Genomic DNA, 14,598 nt, shown 5'->3' on the forward strand with positions numbered 1-14,598 from the left:
TCCTTCATCACAAATGTGCCTTGTCTCTACTGCACAGTCTGCCCGGGTTGGTAGAGACAGTTTTTACCTGTCCCTATGACAGACCACCTGCCTAGCTAAAAGTGCTGCTCAAGCAACCAGATGAAAGGCTATTTAACAAACTCCCCTATGTGTCTTCTTGCTGGCAAGGCGCTGCCCACTGCCCTGGCCCATTAGGAGCATTCCTCTTTTCCCAGGGAGAAACAGAAGGGTGCCAAGCACCCTTGAGCACGTGGTTATGGAGCACCTGAGCCAGCGTTTTCTTAAAACCTCAAAAAGCTACCTTCCAGCGATCCCACCAGCCCAGTCACCCATTCCCAGCAGACCGGGAGAGACGTCTTTCAGCCCACAGCTTGCAGGCCCTGCAGCCTCTGAGGAAGGAAGCCAAGCCCTGCCGCTACCTGGCCTCGCAAGACCCCTGTCTTCTCACCTGAGCTCCATCCACACACCACCCAAAACAAACACCTAAGCTGGCAGCGAAATCTAACTGGGGGGGCTCTTCAGCCAGCACCGAACTGAAGCAGCGCTGTGTGTCCAACAGCGAGGCCGTTTGAGCTAACCACCGTTTAGCTACCTCAATCGATTTCCTTTAAGAAATATTTTTTTTTGCTATAACATGGAAAAAAACAGATTTTTTTTTTTTTACTGTTTTTGTTTTAAGCACACAGAGCCCTTCTCCTCTTCCACCGCACACAACATCCCCGGCATTTTCCCCATATGGAACGGCAAAGCAAAGATCAAGAGGAAACTCGGGAGTAGAGGGAACATCTGTGCAGGAGAAAAACTTAAAAGATCCCACATGTTTCCCCATCAGGGAGTCAGCCTGGTAAATAAATAGACCGTAGCTTTGCGGATTGTTCGCTAACTCACTTTTCTACCTACAGAGACACAATTTTTATTGAAAATGGGAAATTTTGTTTTCTTGGAGATGGAGCTCCGGGTGTCTGAGGACAGCCACGGGCAGGAGTTTTGTTCAAAGAAGGGAAAGGGGAGGGGGAAAAGCCCCACTGATTCACTTGAAACTGCCCTGCTCCTACACTTTCAGCCAGGATTGTCACTTTACTACACAGTGACTTATTCAGGCTGGAACCGATACAGTCAAATTCTCATGGTTATTCCTAGAGTTAGGTTAGCTTGGCCAATACAAGCCTTGTTAACCACATCAAGAGCGTCGCAATGTGTACAACAGCTCTATTTATCTAAAGGGTGGATATCAGCAAAATAGATACAACAAGCTACAGCTGGAAGAGTTTGGCTAAACTTTCCTAGACGACACTGCCCCAGCTCTCGCTTCCACTGGGAGGGCCTGGATGGCAGAGAGCTGGGGGTGGCACAGGGTCTCCGGAGGCCATTGGTGCGATTTATGGGGCCACAGCCTGTCCCAAGGGTGAAATCCCCTGCAAGTGTGGCAGATTTCTCATCTTCTTTGATATATCAGGCAATATCCCAAGGGGCAACGCGCAAAACTAAAGGCAAGGAGTGAAGCTGCTGCTCCTCGAGGAGACTGTGCGAGGTTGGGCACCCATGGAGGAGAGGGACAGTCCCCCTAGAAGCCTCTAGCCCCAGATGATGCCCGCTGCTGGCTTGTGGATGAGCCCCTGGACCAGTCATTTGAGCAAGAGAAGTGGGGCAGTGCTGGGCACCTGGGCACAAGTGTCAGGATGGAACTAGCAGCTGAATCTCTGGCGTGACATAGGGAACCCAACAGAGATCCTACAAAGGATCTGTGCAAGGACATAACTGCAGGCCAGCAGTAATGCCCCGGCCTCTGTACCCAGCTGTTCTCATCAATGCCAGATAAAGCACTCCCAGCACGACTACGTCTGTGTGAATGACCATTAATGACACGGAAAACCTGCAACACAGACTGGAAGGTAGTGAGTGCCCATCAGCTCTGCAGTGCAGGAAACCCTTCAGGGTGTCAAAGCCAAACAAAAAGAAGCAGAGACCCTTCCTCGGCACTTCCCTGATGAGTTCTGCTATGCAAAACCAGTGCAAATTAGATCTAAAGTCCTAAACAAGCTGGATCCTGTACCTTTACACCCATGGACAAGGACACAAAGCAGAAGACAAGGAGAGACGGGCTTAGGGGGGGGGAAAAAAAAACAGCAACAGGCCTGAATGAAACATCCCAAACCTGCCAGAGGTGATGGGGCACCCTAAGCCAAAGCCAAAGCCCATCTCTAGTCAGAAGAGATGCTACCAGTGGAGATAAATGGAGCGGCCCAAAATGCAGGGAGCTACGGGCTGCACCACAGAAGCTCCTCCTGGTAGTTGCGGCACTTTCCCCTGTGGATAATTAACAGCAGAAGACCAATAAAGAGATTTTTGGTTCGCTTAGATGTCTGCAGAGCATCCAAAAGTTGAAAACTCTTTAGTGTGTGACAAATGGTTTTCCGTGAAAGGAAATCATTATGTTTCTTGCAAATATACATATAACTGGTAAAAAATATCCTTCACTTATTGCCCCTGGCTATTCTGTTCAGACATGGCAGTCTCCACAGATTGTTTGAGACACAACATTCAAGTTAGCGACAAGCTTCACTGCATGAAGAAGTCACCTCCTGTTGCCTAGAGTAAAACCATCCCGGGGGAAAGGAAATAAGGGCAGTCTGGATGTGGAGGCTTCCCAAAGGATGGAGATCGGGCAGACAAGAAAACCAAGTGGGCAATGCATTTTCTGCAAATCTGCAGGAGCTCACGCTCAATTTTTCTGCTTATAAACACTCGCATATAAATCCCACCACGGGCTCCGATGGCATGACCAGTGGGATGAGCAGAAAGAAATCCGTCAGCGTGTCACCGTGGCATGGGGTGGGGGATCCGTTTGGGAACAGGGGGGGTATATAGAAACCAGGAAACGGGCTTCCGACCCAGACAGGCAGCACGTCTGGAGGCAGGCTGAACAAACACACCCCATTCCTGCTTCTGGCACAACAGATGTGCGTCCACAAGTAATTCGCCACCAAAACCACCTCCCCAGGCTTCGTCTCCCCAGATTACTCCGGGTTCGCCAACAGCTTTCCTACGTAAGTCCTCCACAGAGTCCTGCCCTGGGCTCTGAGCAGCTTTGTTCTCGCTCCTGCACTAAGCTCCTTTAGAAGACCTGCTACAAACCTTGTGGTCCACATTAGGACTTCCTTACTCACAGTAGTCAGTAAATGATAATGTAATTAATCAAAATAAAAATCAAGGGAATTACTTGTGTGAGGTGCTGCTCGTTAAGATGAGCGCAGTCTCAGAGCACTGTCCTACTCCGCTCCTTACTACCTGCACATAACCGTAGATCACAGGACTGGCAAGGATGGAGGAGGGAAAGGATTTCAGTGGTATCACCTCTCATAATAACTGGCCTCTTTTTTGAAGTCCCAGCTCCTGGAGGCGGGCAGTTGTTTGAGAATCAGTATCCACTGTTAAAAAACGACCAAAAATCACTCTCGCTTTTACAATTCAAAAGATAAACTTGCAACCATCATCCAAATTCATCCTTAAAGGCCACGAAAATGAAAGACAAATAGCACAGTCTCTACACTTTCGGTATAAACGTAGGGAGCTCTGGAAGCTGCCTCGCACATTTAAGCTGCATGGGAAATGAGGGAGAGGCCGCCAGCTAGGCTGTTATTTCCTTTTCATCTCTTCTGCTTCAGACCACCTCTACCTAAGAAGGTGAATATGCAGCGAAGAGAGAGATGCTCCTGCAAATAAGGGTCGGATTTGGCTCAGCGGTCACCTGCTGATGGCATCTGTGATCACATCACATCAGTTCTGCTGTGAAAATTAGATTCAGCTCCCCGTGCGTTGGGATGGTACCACCTGATTAAAAATCAAACAAAGAAAAACAAGCATCCTTTGAGATGACTCTCATCTGAAGACGAGAAGCCAGGCAGTTTCCTGGTAATTATTTACTTACTGCCTTTTATTTACCGTGGTTAAACTTTCACAAAACAACATTTCCTTCTCTTTTACATGTAAGGACTAAAAGCACCTGAGACGAAGGGGTGACTTGTCTTTTGCAAGAGATCAGACTTTTACTCTGCTGCAAGCCAACCAGTGAGGGGAAGACGAACATAAACTTGCTTAATGGCCTGATTCTGCAGCATTTGGCAGTGGAAACTCGTTCCTGATTTGGTCTCGAGGTTTTGGAAGCGTGTGACCAAATCTAACTCTCTGAAACTAACCCACAGACGGTACCTGATCACCGTTTATGCCTTACTCTATGGACTGAAGCTGGAGTTTCCTGCTGGGCTGTTAATTCCTGCCCTTCCTTCCCTGCAGCAGTTTTAACTCTCCCCCAGTTACGAGAGTGAAGTTCTCCACACCTCTTAAAATGAGCAAATTAGGACACCCACGGAACCTCTTATCAGAGCGCATATCTCGCTGGTTCCTTTCAAGTGGATGTAGGTTTGCCTTGTGCACAGATAAAATCAAAGTCCCCCAGGAGGTCAGTGCTGCAATCACAGGAGACTTATTTTAACAAACAGAAACCCTGAGAATGACTTTCATCCAAACCCATTACTTCGGCAAGCGAAACGACATCCAGAGCCGCAAACGGATGCAGGACTCCGACCTTTTGCAGAGAGACACACTCTCTGCAGTGTCTGATTTACTCTTGTCCCAGCAAAATAGCCAGTGGATGAAAAGCAAATCATGACCATGAGACTGAGAACAGCATATTTCTGGCAAGGTGCCCCCAGAAACTCCAGCAAGTTTGCCACCTTACACTCCGTCACCCGAGTGGTCCCAAGGCTACAACTCTTCCTAGACTGAATGCAAAGAGGCAGATCAGCTTCTCTCTTCCCAAGTGCTCATCAGAAAATGTGCTTTTCATTAAAAAAGAGGCAAGCCAACAATAGCATGAGCCTAGCCACTGCTGGACGTGAAAAGTAAAGTACATGAGGATGAAAGGTAAAGTACGCGAGGAGAGGTAGGCACCAGGCACAGGGGGCGAGCTCTCGGTGATCCCTTCTCGTGTGGCTCATCTGAGCTCAGTCAGAGTCCCAAGAAGCAACGAGGAGCTAAAGCCAGCTCGTGGGGCAGAGGAGAGAAGGCATCAGTACAAGCGTGGTGTTGTGTGCACCCTTCTGCGAGAAGGCTGCAAAAGAAACTGACAAAAAAGCAGTGCTGCTACCAGGGATCTACAATAGGAGATAATGAAACTCACACCCTCACCAGGAGGGGTTTAGAGCATCCGCCGCTCAAAAAAGCTTGAAAGAACCTAGTGTGGCTAATGAAAGCTTAGATGAGAAGGGGAGGTAAGATATCAGAATAGAAAATGTTATTAATTAAACCCGGAGAAGCAGCAGCAATTTCCTTTCCTTCTGAAGATGAAAACCAGCTGTGTTGCTTGCTGACATGACCAACGGTTACAGCATCATCAGCTACGTTCTGAGTTACACATGGTGTGATTTGCAGGGAAGGGCAAAGCCAGAATCAGGTTGAATCCTGCCATCTGCCAGAGCTTTCCCATGGACAAACCTCTCTGTGGCTCTGCCTCTGCTTTTGCAGCTGCAAAATGGGAGAGATCTCAGGAAGGTGACGTGAGATCTAATCAAGAGCCACCAAATGCTCTGAGCCTTATTCAGCAGAGCAGGAGTCAGAGGCCAAATTTAAAGGAATTGCACTTCAAAATCAGCAGGACAGAAGCAAATGGAAGAAGTATTATCAGTGGCTTTCAGAAATGCTTATCCTCCCACTTGTGGGCTTGTCCATCTGTAGCATATTGCAAATCCTGGTTAACCAGAGCATCCAGGGTGGTCTTTCACTTAAGGAAGACGGCTAGCCCCCAGTTCCAGCAAATGGCTCTCATCCTGCTCAGTACCACAGCAACATTTCAGGGGATTTCTGCCTCTGTCAGCAGGTGAAAACAAGCCTGAGCGTTGATGACACGAGAGCCAGTCACCCCAGGTTCACCTTGTATCAGCCTGGTCAGAGAAGATCGCCTCCTCAACATTTTGATTTCAGGGCAGCTCTTCTGCTAGAGCTCATCGGTGGAGCATCCATGACACAAGTGGGAAGACCTGACCTACCCCAGCTCAGGGCACGTCTGCTGAGATCAGGGACAGGAGCACGTGTGTGACAGGGACCAAAGCCACCATCTTTGGGGCAGATCCCTCCGTAGGACACAGCCGTCGGAGGATTTCTCCTGGATGCGGGTCACACCGAGCTTGTGTTTACTCCTCCTCTGCCTTACTCTCTCCGAGGAACAAGAAACCAGTTTGCTCCCCCAGACACAAACCCGCAGGAGGTCTGGCTAGCTCCCACCCCTTCAGAAAGCGACAGAGCTGAAACAGAGCTGCTCCTGAGCACAGCATCAGTTAGCCAAAGTTCGCAGAAGACTTGGAGATCTCTGGGTGAGGCCATGAAACAGACTGAGCCCAGCTGTTCGCCACTCACGTGGATAACCGGTATCTTAGGCAGAAGGAGGTGAAACTCCATCGCTTCCTAACGCAGTAACCAGTTCCCCAGTGCAGCAGGAATAATTCCATCAGGCAGCCAGTGACACTGGCTCTCCCCTGGTGTTACACGGTGCCACAGCATGCAAGAGAAGTGCATTCATTCAATTACTAGGAAGCAGCAGTAACTGGCTTCCCTTTTATTTTGAAAGCAAAAAAAAAAAGAAAGAATTAAAGCAAAAACTGTCCGGATAACCGGCTAACGTGCCTGACAATTACAGCATTATAGGATATGTTCTGAATTAAATATAGTGCAATCCGTGAGAAAGTCAAACAAAAGCAGGAAAACACATATAAAATAAAGAGAACAGACATTTAAAGCATGGTGTAATCCCCAAAGGGAAAACGCCTCTCTCAGGTCTGAAAATTTCCACCAGAAACCTTGGAAATCTTACAAGCCCTTCAGTATCCAACTCAAACAGCCAGGAGAGGAGAAGGGGGGGAAGCAGGGAGTGGGGGTGTTTCCCCAACATAATCCATCAAAAGAGGGAATGCTGCTTCCCAGCTGACAGTTGGTGTTTTTCTTAGAGAAACGCAGCTTTCTCTAAGGGCTCCGCAAAATGAGCCCGGCGTTTGTGGCTAACACAGACTAGCAAAACATTCAGAGGTGCTGGTTTGGGATGACAGAGCCACTCGGTGCATCTCTGAAGAGCTTTTCAGAAAGCCTACCCCGTCCCTTCACAGAGCAGCTATTGATGTGTCCTGCCAGAAGCATTTTGTTTCCCCAGAGCTAAATTAGGCTGGCCTCATCCGACTTAACCGCACTGGAAGATGCTGGGACAAAGGCTACTTCATGCTTTTCCATCCATCCGTGGTGGTTTTACGTCCCTTGTTGCTCTGCTATCTGCAGTGCTTTTGCCCCAGCAACATCCCTGGGAAGCGAGGCCACACCATAATGCCTGTGGAAAGCGAGAGAAGAGATGAATGCTGCGGTTATATGGCACGGCGAGGTCACGCAGAGATGTCGGAGACGTGCTGATGCTATGCCCCGCTGGGTCAATTAGCTGAGCTTCAGAGGCAGGCTCATCATTTTAGGAGGGGATGCAAACACTTTCGCTTTTTTCCCTTTTTTCTGGAGCTAGAGCATCAAGAGACGGCCGAGCTATTCAGACTGCACAGTCCGGGCACGTCCTAAAAGGCTCGCTGCAGGGCACAGTGACAGTCTGGGCTGGAGAGAGGAGCTGTCTTAACAGTGGAGCAACAGAAATGCGTCTGACAGCACCACCAGAGCACAAGTCCCATTTTTAAGTACGGTGGCAAGTGCAGGAGCTTCGCTGAAAGCAGAGGGAGCAGAGCACCAAGGTCACCCCTGTTAATCACTGCTTCCTCCATTGCCTGAGAACTCCATAAACATTTACCTTCTGTCCTCCTCTCAATTTCAGCCCTTCCTAGCCAACCGCTGACACACAGCGCAGCACCACGGACCTTTGGGGGTTTATTAGTGCATTAACCTTACTGAGCCACGGCAAAAGCCCCACAGCACAAAGACGGCCAGTTCCTAAATCCTACCAAGAGATCTTTGTCCCGGCAGGAGCAGCTCAGCCCAGCGGCGGGTCCAACACAAAGGCTGGACGGGTCAATGGGAGGCTGCAGGGTCCCAAAGCTTCCTGCCCTTGGATAACGCTGCCTTGCAGCTGAAAGCAAGGTGCTGCAGGCTCTATGCGAAATGCAGCACAGAGCCATTAGCAGAGCGATGCTCTTAATTAAACACTTGCTGTTAGCACTAATTACACACCAAGTATTAAGGTCAGCACCATCTGCAGGCTGGTTTGGTTTTGCCCCAGCCTGTTTTGTCCAGCACTGTCCTTCTGTCAAAGTATTCTTACAAGCCTCCTGACCTGCTCCCCAATGTCACAGGCTAAGGACAACATCTCATGGGCAGGGAACTGATTTATCATTCAAGGGTCTGCTCGTGTGCCAGCGTGACTTCCCCTGCGTCCAGCCCGTCCTCCAGGGCAGCTGAGGTGTCAAGGGCTGGAGAATCACGTCTATCCCGCACAGCAGTGCCCTGTTCTGCCTTGTTCCTCCCTTATAAAGATGTAACAGCTGATGGCATCGGCATTTTAAGCCAGGGCTACTCCGACAGACAGACCCCATCTACGTGAAGCAGTGCAAAGCCTGGTGTGGGAGTGCTCTCAGACGCCATTTACACGCCGGAGGGCAGCTCATCTCGCACCCAGAGTCCATCCTCAGCAAGACTTCTGCTGCTCACACAGCAATGAGCACCGCTTCGACTAAACCTGCTTAAACAGACACTCTTAGCTAATTTGGTAGAGTTTCGTGACCTGCAAGGCTACTCCCCTGCTTCCACTACTACGAGAGGGATGAGGCTTTAGCTCCAAACGTATGAAATTTAATCCCCGTGTTTTCGTAATCTACATCTTCTCTACAGCCTGTTAGCTCTGCTTGATATATTGTCCCCTGGAAACCACAAGCAACTTTAATATTGAAAGCAGAAACAATAGCTCCGAACACAATGGCACATTTTACTTTAGCAGCTCCATCTGCAATCGTATCTAGTCATCTCCGTAGGACGCTGGTTGTAGCTCTGGGGAGACGGGGAGAGCGGCCGCTCGGCTCTGCACAATGAAGAAACCGTGCCAAACAAAACACAACCACAGGTTTTAACTATGTGCTGCGAGGAGACTCCTTTGTCTTCTTTCTCCCTCTCTCCCTACCTCCAACCGTCGAGATGTTTTGCCTGTGGATCTGGTTCCAAGCACATGCGTCTCCCGTCCCTGGGGTAATTTAGAAAGGAGCACAGACGACGAACCCCATCAGCCGAGCGGGCAGACGGAGCTGCATGTAACAGATATCTTGCTCCGGGCCCCAAGGGAGGCAAGCACGCAGCCAGCAGGACGAGCGTTTTCAGACAGCTCAGAGCCAGCTGCAAGCCTCTCTGTTCCCAGACCCAGCGCGTGCCCTGCGGCTCAGATCCCGCCCGGTCCCATGTGCGGGGACCTGCTGAGGGTCCTCATCCTGCACCCATGGGCAGCAAAGCTGCCCGGTGCCCAGGAAGGACAGGCTCCAAGCCATGGTTCCTCCCCTGGGCTTGCAATGGAGGGAGGGAGGAGTTGTGCCCCAGAACATAAGAACAGGGGCACGGGGGCACCTCACAGGTGTGTTTCTATCTACAGATTTACCAGTACTGGTGAAATCCACGTGCAACATTCAGCAAAACCACTTTCAAAGCAACGCCAGCACAAGTACACAGCATGGATGCCTTAGCTGGGCACCTAAACCCACGTCAGCTCCTTCCAGCGGCTGCCCTAAAGCACTGTGTGGGTATCGGTGCCCCTTAAAAAAAGAGGGATTTGGGCGACATCTGAATCCTAACAGTCCGTGCCCAGAAAGAGGACCCCAGGGGACCCACGCAGCCACCCTGCTGTGCCAAAGGACCTCGTGGATGGGCCAGACTGTGCCCAAGGCTGCACTGGAAGGAGGGACACCACGTCCCGCAGGACAAACCCAACCCAGCCCCCTGGGAAGGGAGCCTGAGACTGAAACCTTATTTTTGTACGTACAAGTCCGCCTTAGGAGCTTCGTTAATTTAATTGAGAATGAAAGCAAACCCTGGGAAAGTAGAGGGGTTTGGACGACGGCCATCAGGGCTGCGTGTGTGCGGCGCGGAGCAGGGTGGGCACGGCGGCTGCTCACAGGGTCCCCGCGTTACACCGCGCTGCTTTTGTTCCTGCAGGGCCTTTCATTCCGATAATCCTTCATCCCGAGACACGCTGCTCGGGGACCAGCTGATATTCTGTATATTATACCAACTAATCAGATGTAACGTTTGGCAGAGTATTAAAAGCAGCGGTGGAGGTCTTTGACAAGGCTGCTTTTTTTGTTCGGTTTGGTCTGTTTTAATCACAGTAGCTTTTAAGCGGCGCAGGCACGCTGTCAAGAAACGCTCTTGGGGCTGTGACTTTTCCAAAGCTGCAGATGACAAAACCGCCGCAAGTCGCGAGGGATGCCGAGCACACGGAGGCTGACGGCCGCATCCGGGAGGAGAGGGACTCCTTCCAGCCCCGTCCTCGCAGCGGGACGCTTCCAGCCCGGCGGGGTCTGCGAGAGCCGCGGGCTGGGCTGTGGCCGGAGGGCTCAGGCTGGGAGGTGGCGGCACGCTGCTCCCTGCCCCGTGGAGAACAAGGCTGCCTTCAGAGCCGGAGCTGCTCTGCCCGCAGGAGAGCTGCCTCTCCCGTCCCAACCAGGGCAGCGGCTTCCTGAGCTCTCAGCCGAGGCTGGCCGCGGAAGCACGGGGGCTGCCCACCGGCACCGCGCGTGTCGCGGGCAGCCGGGTGAACGTGCACCATGCAGCCAGCAGCCCTGCCTGCTCTGCTCCGGCCACCGCTCAGGCAGGGCGGACAGGCGCGGCAGTCATCTTGCACTGACCCCGCTGGGCGCCGTGCGGGCATCTGGGGCTATTTCTCATCATCCCCAGGGGTTTCCCCATGTCTCTGTTCTGTCCTCCTCCCCAGCACACAAAGCCACGATAAAGAGACATGAGAAGGACGGCCAGACCGCAGGAATATCCCTGCAGATGTGTTGGAAGGCCCAAGTCTGACTGACAAGCTGCAGGTACCACACATAAATACCTGGCTGGGGCAGGGAATTAGCATTTCACGGACCCCCTGCCAAAATTTCTTGATGATGCTTCATTAAAGAAAGCATCCAGGAACAGGGTAACTTGCATCAAGGAGGTTCAACACTCAGGGCCATGCCCATGCCCTCCAGCTCCCTCGCCAGCAGCCACCGAGCTGTCTGAGGGCAGGGTGGTTTTTAGAACTGGCTGCTGTTTTTTTGAGCCCCCCTGACTCCAGTGGGATCTGTAGGGCTATTTATTTGAAATCTAAAGGCCTGGTTTGAGGCTTAGGAAAACTTTTGCAAAGTTTCTTCTTATCTCCAGTGTATTTTAGATCAGCCTTTAGCACCTCAGCATCAGAGTGGTAAGGGAGCAGGGTACAGCCTGTCTAGGGAATTTGCAGCCATCTGCAGAACCCAGCCGTAAAACTTCCATTTAAGAACAAAACAGATCCCCAGAAAGAAGTGAGAAGTGAGGAGGAGGTGGAAGGAGGAATGTCACATCAACTGCTTTCTACCAGGACACAAGAAACTTAATTTTCAAAGTTCCACGTGTGGATCCTGCTGAGGGTAAGACTCACAGTTTGCCACGGTAAAGCAAGACGTCAGCCTCACTGAACCCTGATACTGCTGATCTCCCTTCATCTCCCTTCATTATCAAGCACGGATGGAAAAGAGCATGGGAGGGCAGCAGCTACACACCTGTGGGCAGCCCTGCACGCAGAGCCGGTGAGCTGCTCGTTGCCAGCAATCCAGATGCAAAGTTATCTCGCTTAATTAGGGCTTCCTTTGGGGGGAAACCTTGGCTCGAGTAACTGCACAAATAAATTACGCCACCAGACACACACGCGTACACACAAATAACCTATTTTGCTAAGCCAGGTGCAGACGATTGTTTCTAGCCCTTCATCTGGGGCTGCTGCACTTCTCTCCATGAGGTCAGGCGCAGGAGAACATCGCGCTGGCCACAAATGGAGGAAAACCTGAGAGAGGCTTAAGCAAAACAGAAACGAGACTCAGGAGAAATGTTCCCCGCTCTAACAGGTGCGGAGACGCGATTCGGCGTACTTCCACACACGAGCTTTCAACACAGCCTGAATGTCACACCGCAGATCTAACGTGGTTAAGGAGGCTTTGAAATCTCACCCCTGCTTTGAACCTTGAAGATTAGCATCAGCGTGGAGAAGGATTTGAAGCTGGAGGAAGATGCTCATGTTTCGAAAGCAAGCAGCAGCAGGTGAAGGGGCAAGCAAAGGGGCTGCTCTCCATTACAGGCAGCAGGAGCAGCCCGGGCAGGTGATCCCCTTCCCTCGACGTGGGACCGAACAGGATTAAACTGTGCAAACACAACAGAGGCTTGAAAAGGAAAACTTAATTTCCCTTCTTAGCGATATTGAGGCACGTAACAAGGCAAACTGCCAGACGGCTTCTCATGCCTTTCTGTTAAAATTGAGCTGAAGATTATGATTCGAGCGTCAAGGCTTTCAATGACGGACAGGCTGTCACTGCAATAGTATCTCATCTACTGAAAAGCATCTCTCAGACGTCAAAGCAGGTGGAAAAAGAACTTCAAGCTTTATAACCTGAGTCTGAATGTGTCCCTTGAGGTGCTGCTTCCAGATCGATGCAGCAAGAACCCATTTCTAACATCAGAGTATGGAGAAAGGAGGTAAGACTAACAGGAGGAAAAGATACTGCTGTGGTGTTGGTTCTCAGCATAATGCTGACCTGCAGGAGTCCACCAGGTCCAGGAGATGTGCAGACAACAACAACAACAAAGAGAGAATACAAGATATTGTGTAGGTAATAAATAAATACAAACTAGCTTGTCCTAGAGGAATGTTGTATGTCCATCCTCCAGGCCTGCAATAAGAAAGCTATTGCAATATTTCTGATATTCAGGATGACGGCAGTCTCACAAGATGAGATTTTCTGTGAACTTTTACTGTCCTTGGACCAGAACCCAATGCCCAGGACTGAATTTAAAACGCTGCATGAGAACAAACTGATCAGAGTTTTCACCAGGGCCCCAGTCCCTACTCCATCCGCGTGCCTCGTGGTCACAAGTTAATTTATCCTCTTAAAATCCATGAGATGAAAGCTCTTACAGAAAGGGCAATCCAAAATCCAAATCTCTAAAACCCAGCTTTTCTGCTTTAGTCAGGACAAAAAAACAAAAACAACACAGTGTCCTTCCTTGTAGCACTTTCATCACACTAAGAAAATAAGGCAGAAGGACAATACACCTTATAGACACGTGTCTATAAGACTGTGAATTATGGTTTGCACCAGGTGTAGAAGCACTAGAGGTCATTGCTAAACTTGCCTCCCCACGGAGAAAAACTGACCCAGTGCTTGTGGGCTGGAGCACACAGAAGCTGAGCGTGACCCTTCCTGCACGAGGCTCTCACTGCTCACTGGGTGCACAGCGAGCACCCAGCACCCACGGCTCAGTCCTGCAGCGTTACCCCAGCTGGCCCATCTCCATTCCCTTCACCAGTAAGATGGGGCTAGCCGCACAATGCTTTTATCTCGACAGAGAGCGCCTGGGCTCAGCTAATAACGATGAACAAAGGGATTATTTCTTTCAATTTGTGTTCATCGGGGCTTGCGGCCTCTCGTGCATTTTCCGTCCTCAGACACCAAGGAGACCGAGGTCTGCTCAGAGCTGGTTTGTGCTGCTGCAATACAAATAAATTAACGGGTCACCACGAGGGAAGGAAAGAGTTTTCCACCCTAAAGACTGACTTACTTGAGAGCCTGACATATCTCAAATCAATTTCTTAGAATATATTGAAAGGGCTCTCTTTTATAGAGGGACTTTGTTATGACGTGGAAAATTCACAGCTCCTAACATCAAGCCACGGGCGGAGGCAGCCTGGAGTATGAATTAAAAATAATGTGGTTGTTTGCAGAAATCAGCAGCACTGATTTAAATCCACACCCTCCTCCCTCCTCAAATAATCACCCTGTGAACGGAGGTGGTTTATGGAGCCTTTTGGAAAATGTTCCTCATGGCCTGCCTCCGGAACCCAAAATAAAATACATCACATCGCAGCAAATACTTCACCAGGGTGCTGCTCTCTCTTCCCCCAACCCACGCCCCTCATTTGTTGCTAATTAAATGAACCAGCAGGTGCTTGGAGCACAAGCTCGGCCCGGCTGCAGCGAGCACGGTGATCAAACCCCCCTGGAATGTCTTCTTGGAGAGCGGCGTCCTTCCAGGGACCGGACTTGAGGAGGAAAGAGCAGATTAGAGGCGAGGGATGGGTCAGCCTTTGGCTGCGAGCTCCACTGTCAGAGGGCACTTTCGAAGGACGGGTCACTAGAAACGGATGGTTTTTTGGGGGAAGATGTTGGCTCCTCTCTATTTTGCAAGTCCCCTTCCTGACATCTGGGCTGGACGAACCCCAATCTCCTTCTCACCCCCCTTCAGACCCAGTGTAGCTGCTCTGCATAATCCCACCGCAGAGCATCCTCCCCCACACAAAGGGGAGTGAGGACAACCGAAATGGTCAGGCAGTGACCAGCAGTGCCGTAGCCGAGGCAG

General features: G+C 50.6%; 1 protein-coding gene across 3 annotated transcripts in view; it reads right to left on the bottom strand.

Moving 5' to 3' along the window:
- Positions 1–14,598, bottom strand: part of SH3PXD2A (SH3 and PX domains 2A) — a 252,560-nt gene that overhangs the window by 183,705 nt on the left and 54,257 nt on the right. The window lies entirely within an intron of this gene.

This window comes from Cygnus olor, chromosome 7, assembly GCF_009769625.2.
Source record: "Cygnus olor isolate bCygOlo1 chromosome 7, bCygOlo1.pri.v2, whole genome shotgun sequence".
Classification (NCBI taxonomy): domain Eukaryota; kingdom Metazoa; phylum Chordata; class Aves; order Anseriformes; family Anatidae; genus Cygnus; species Cygnus olor.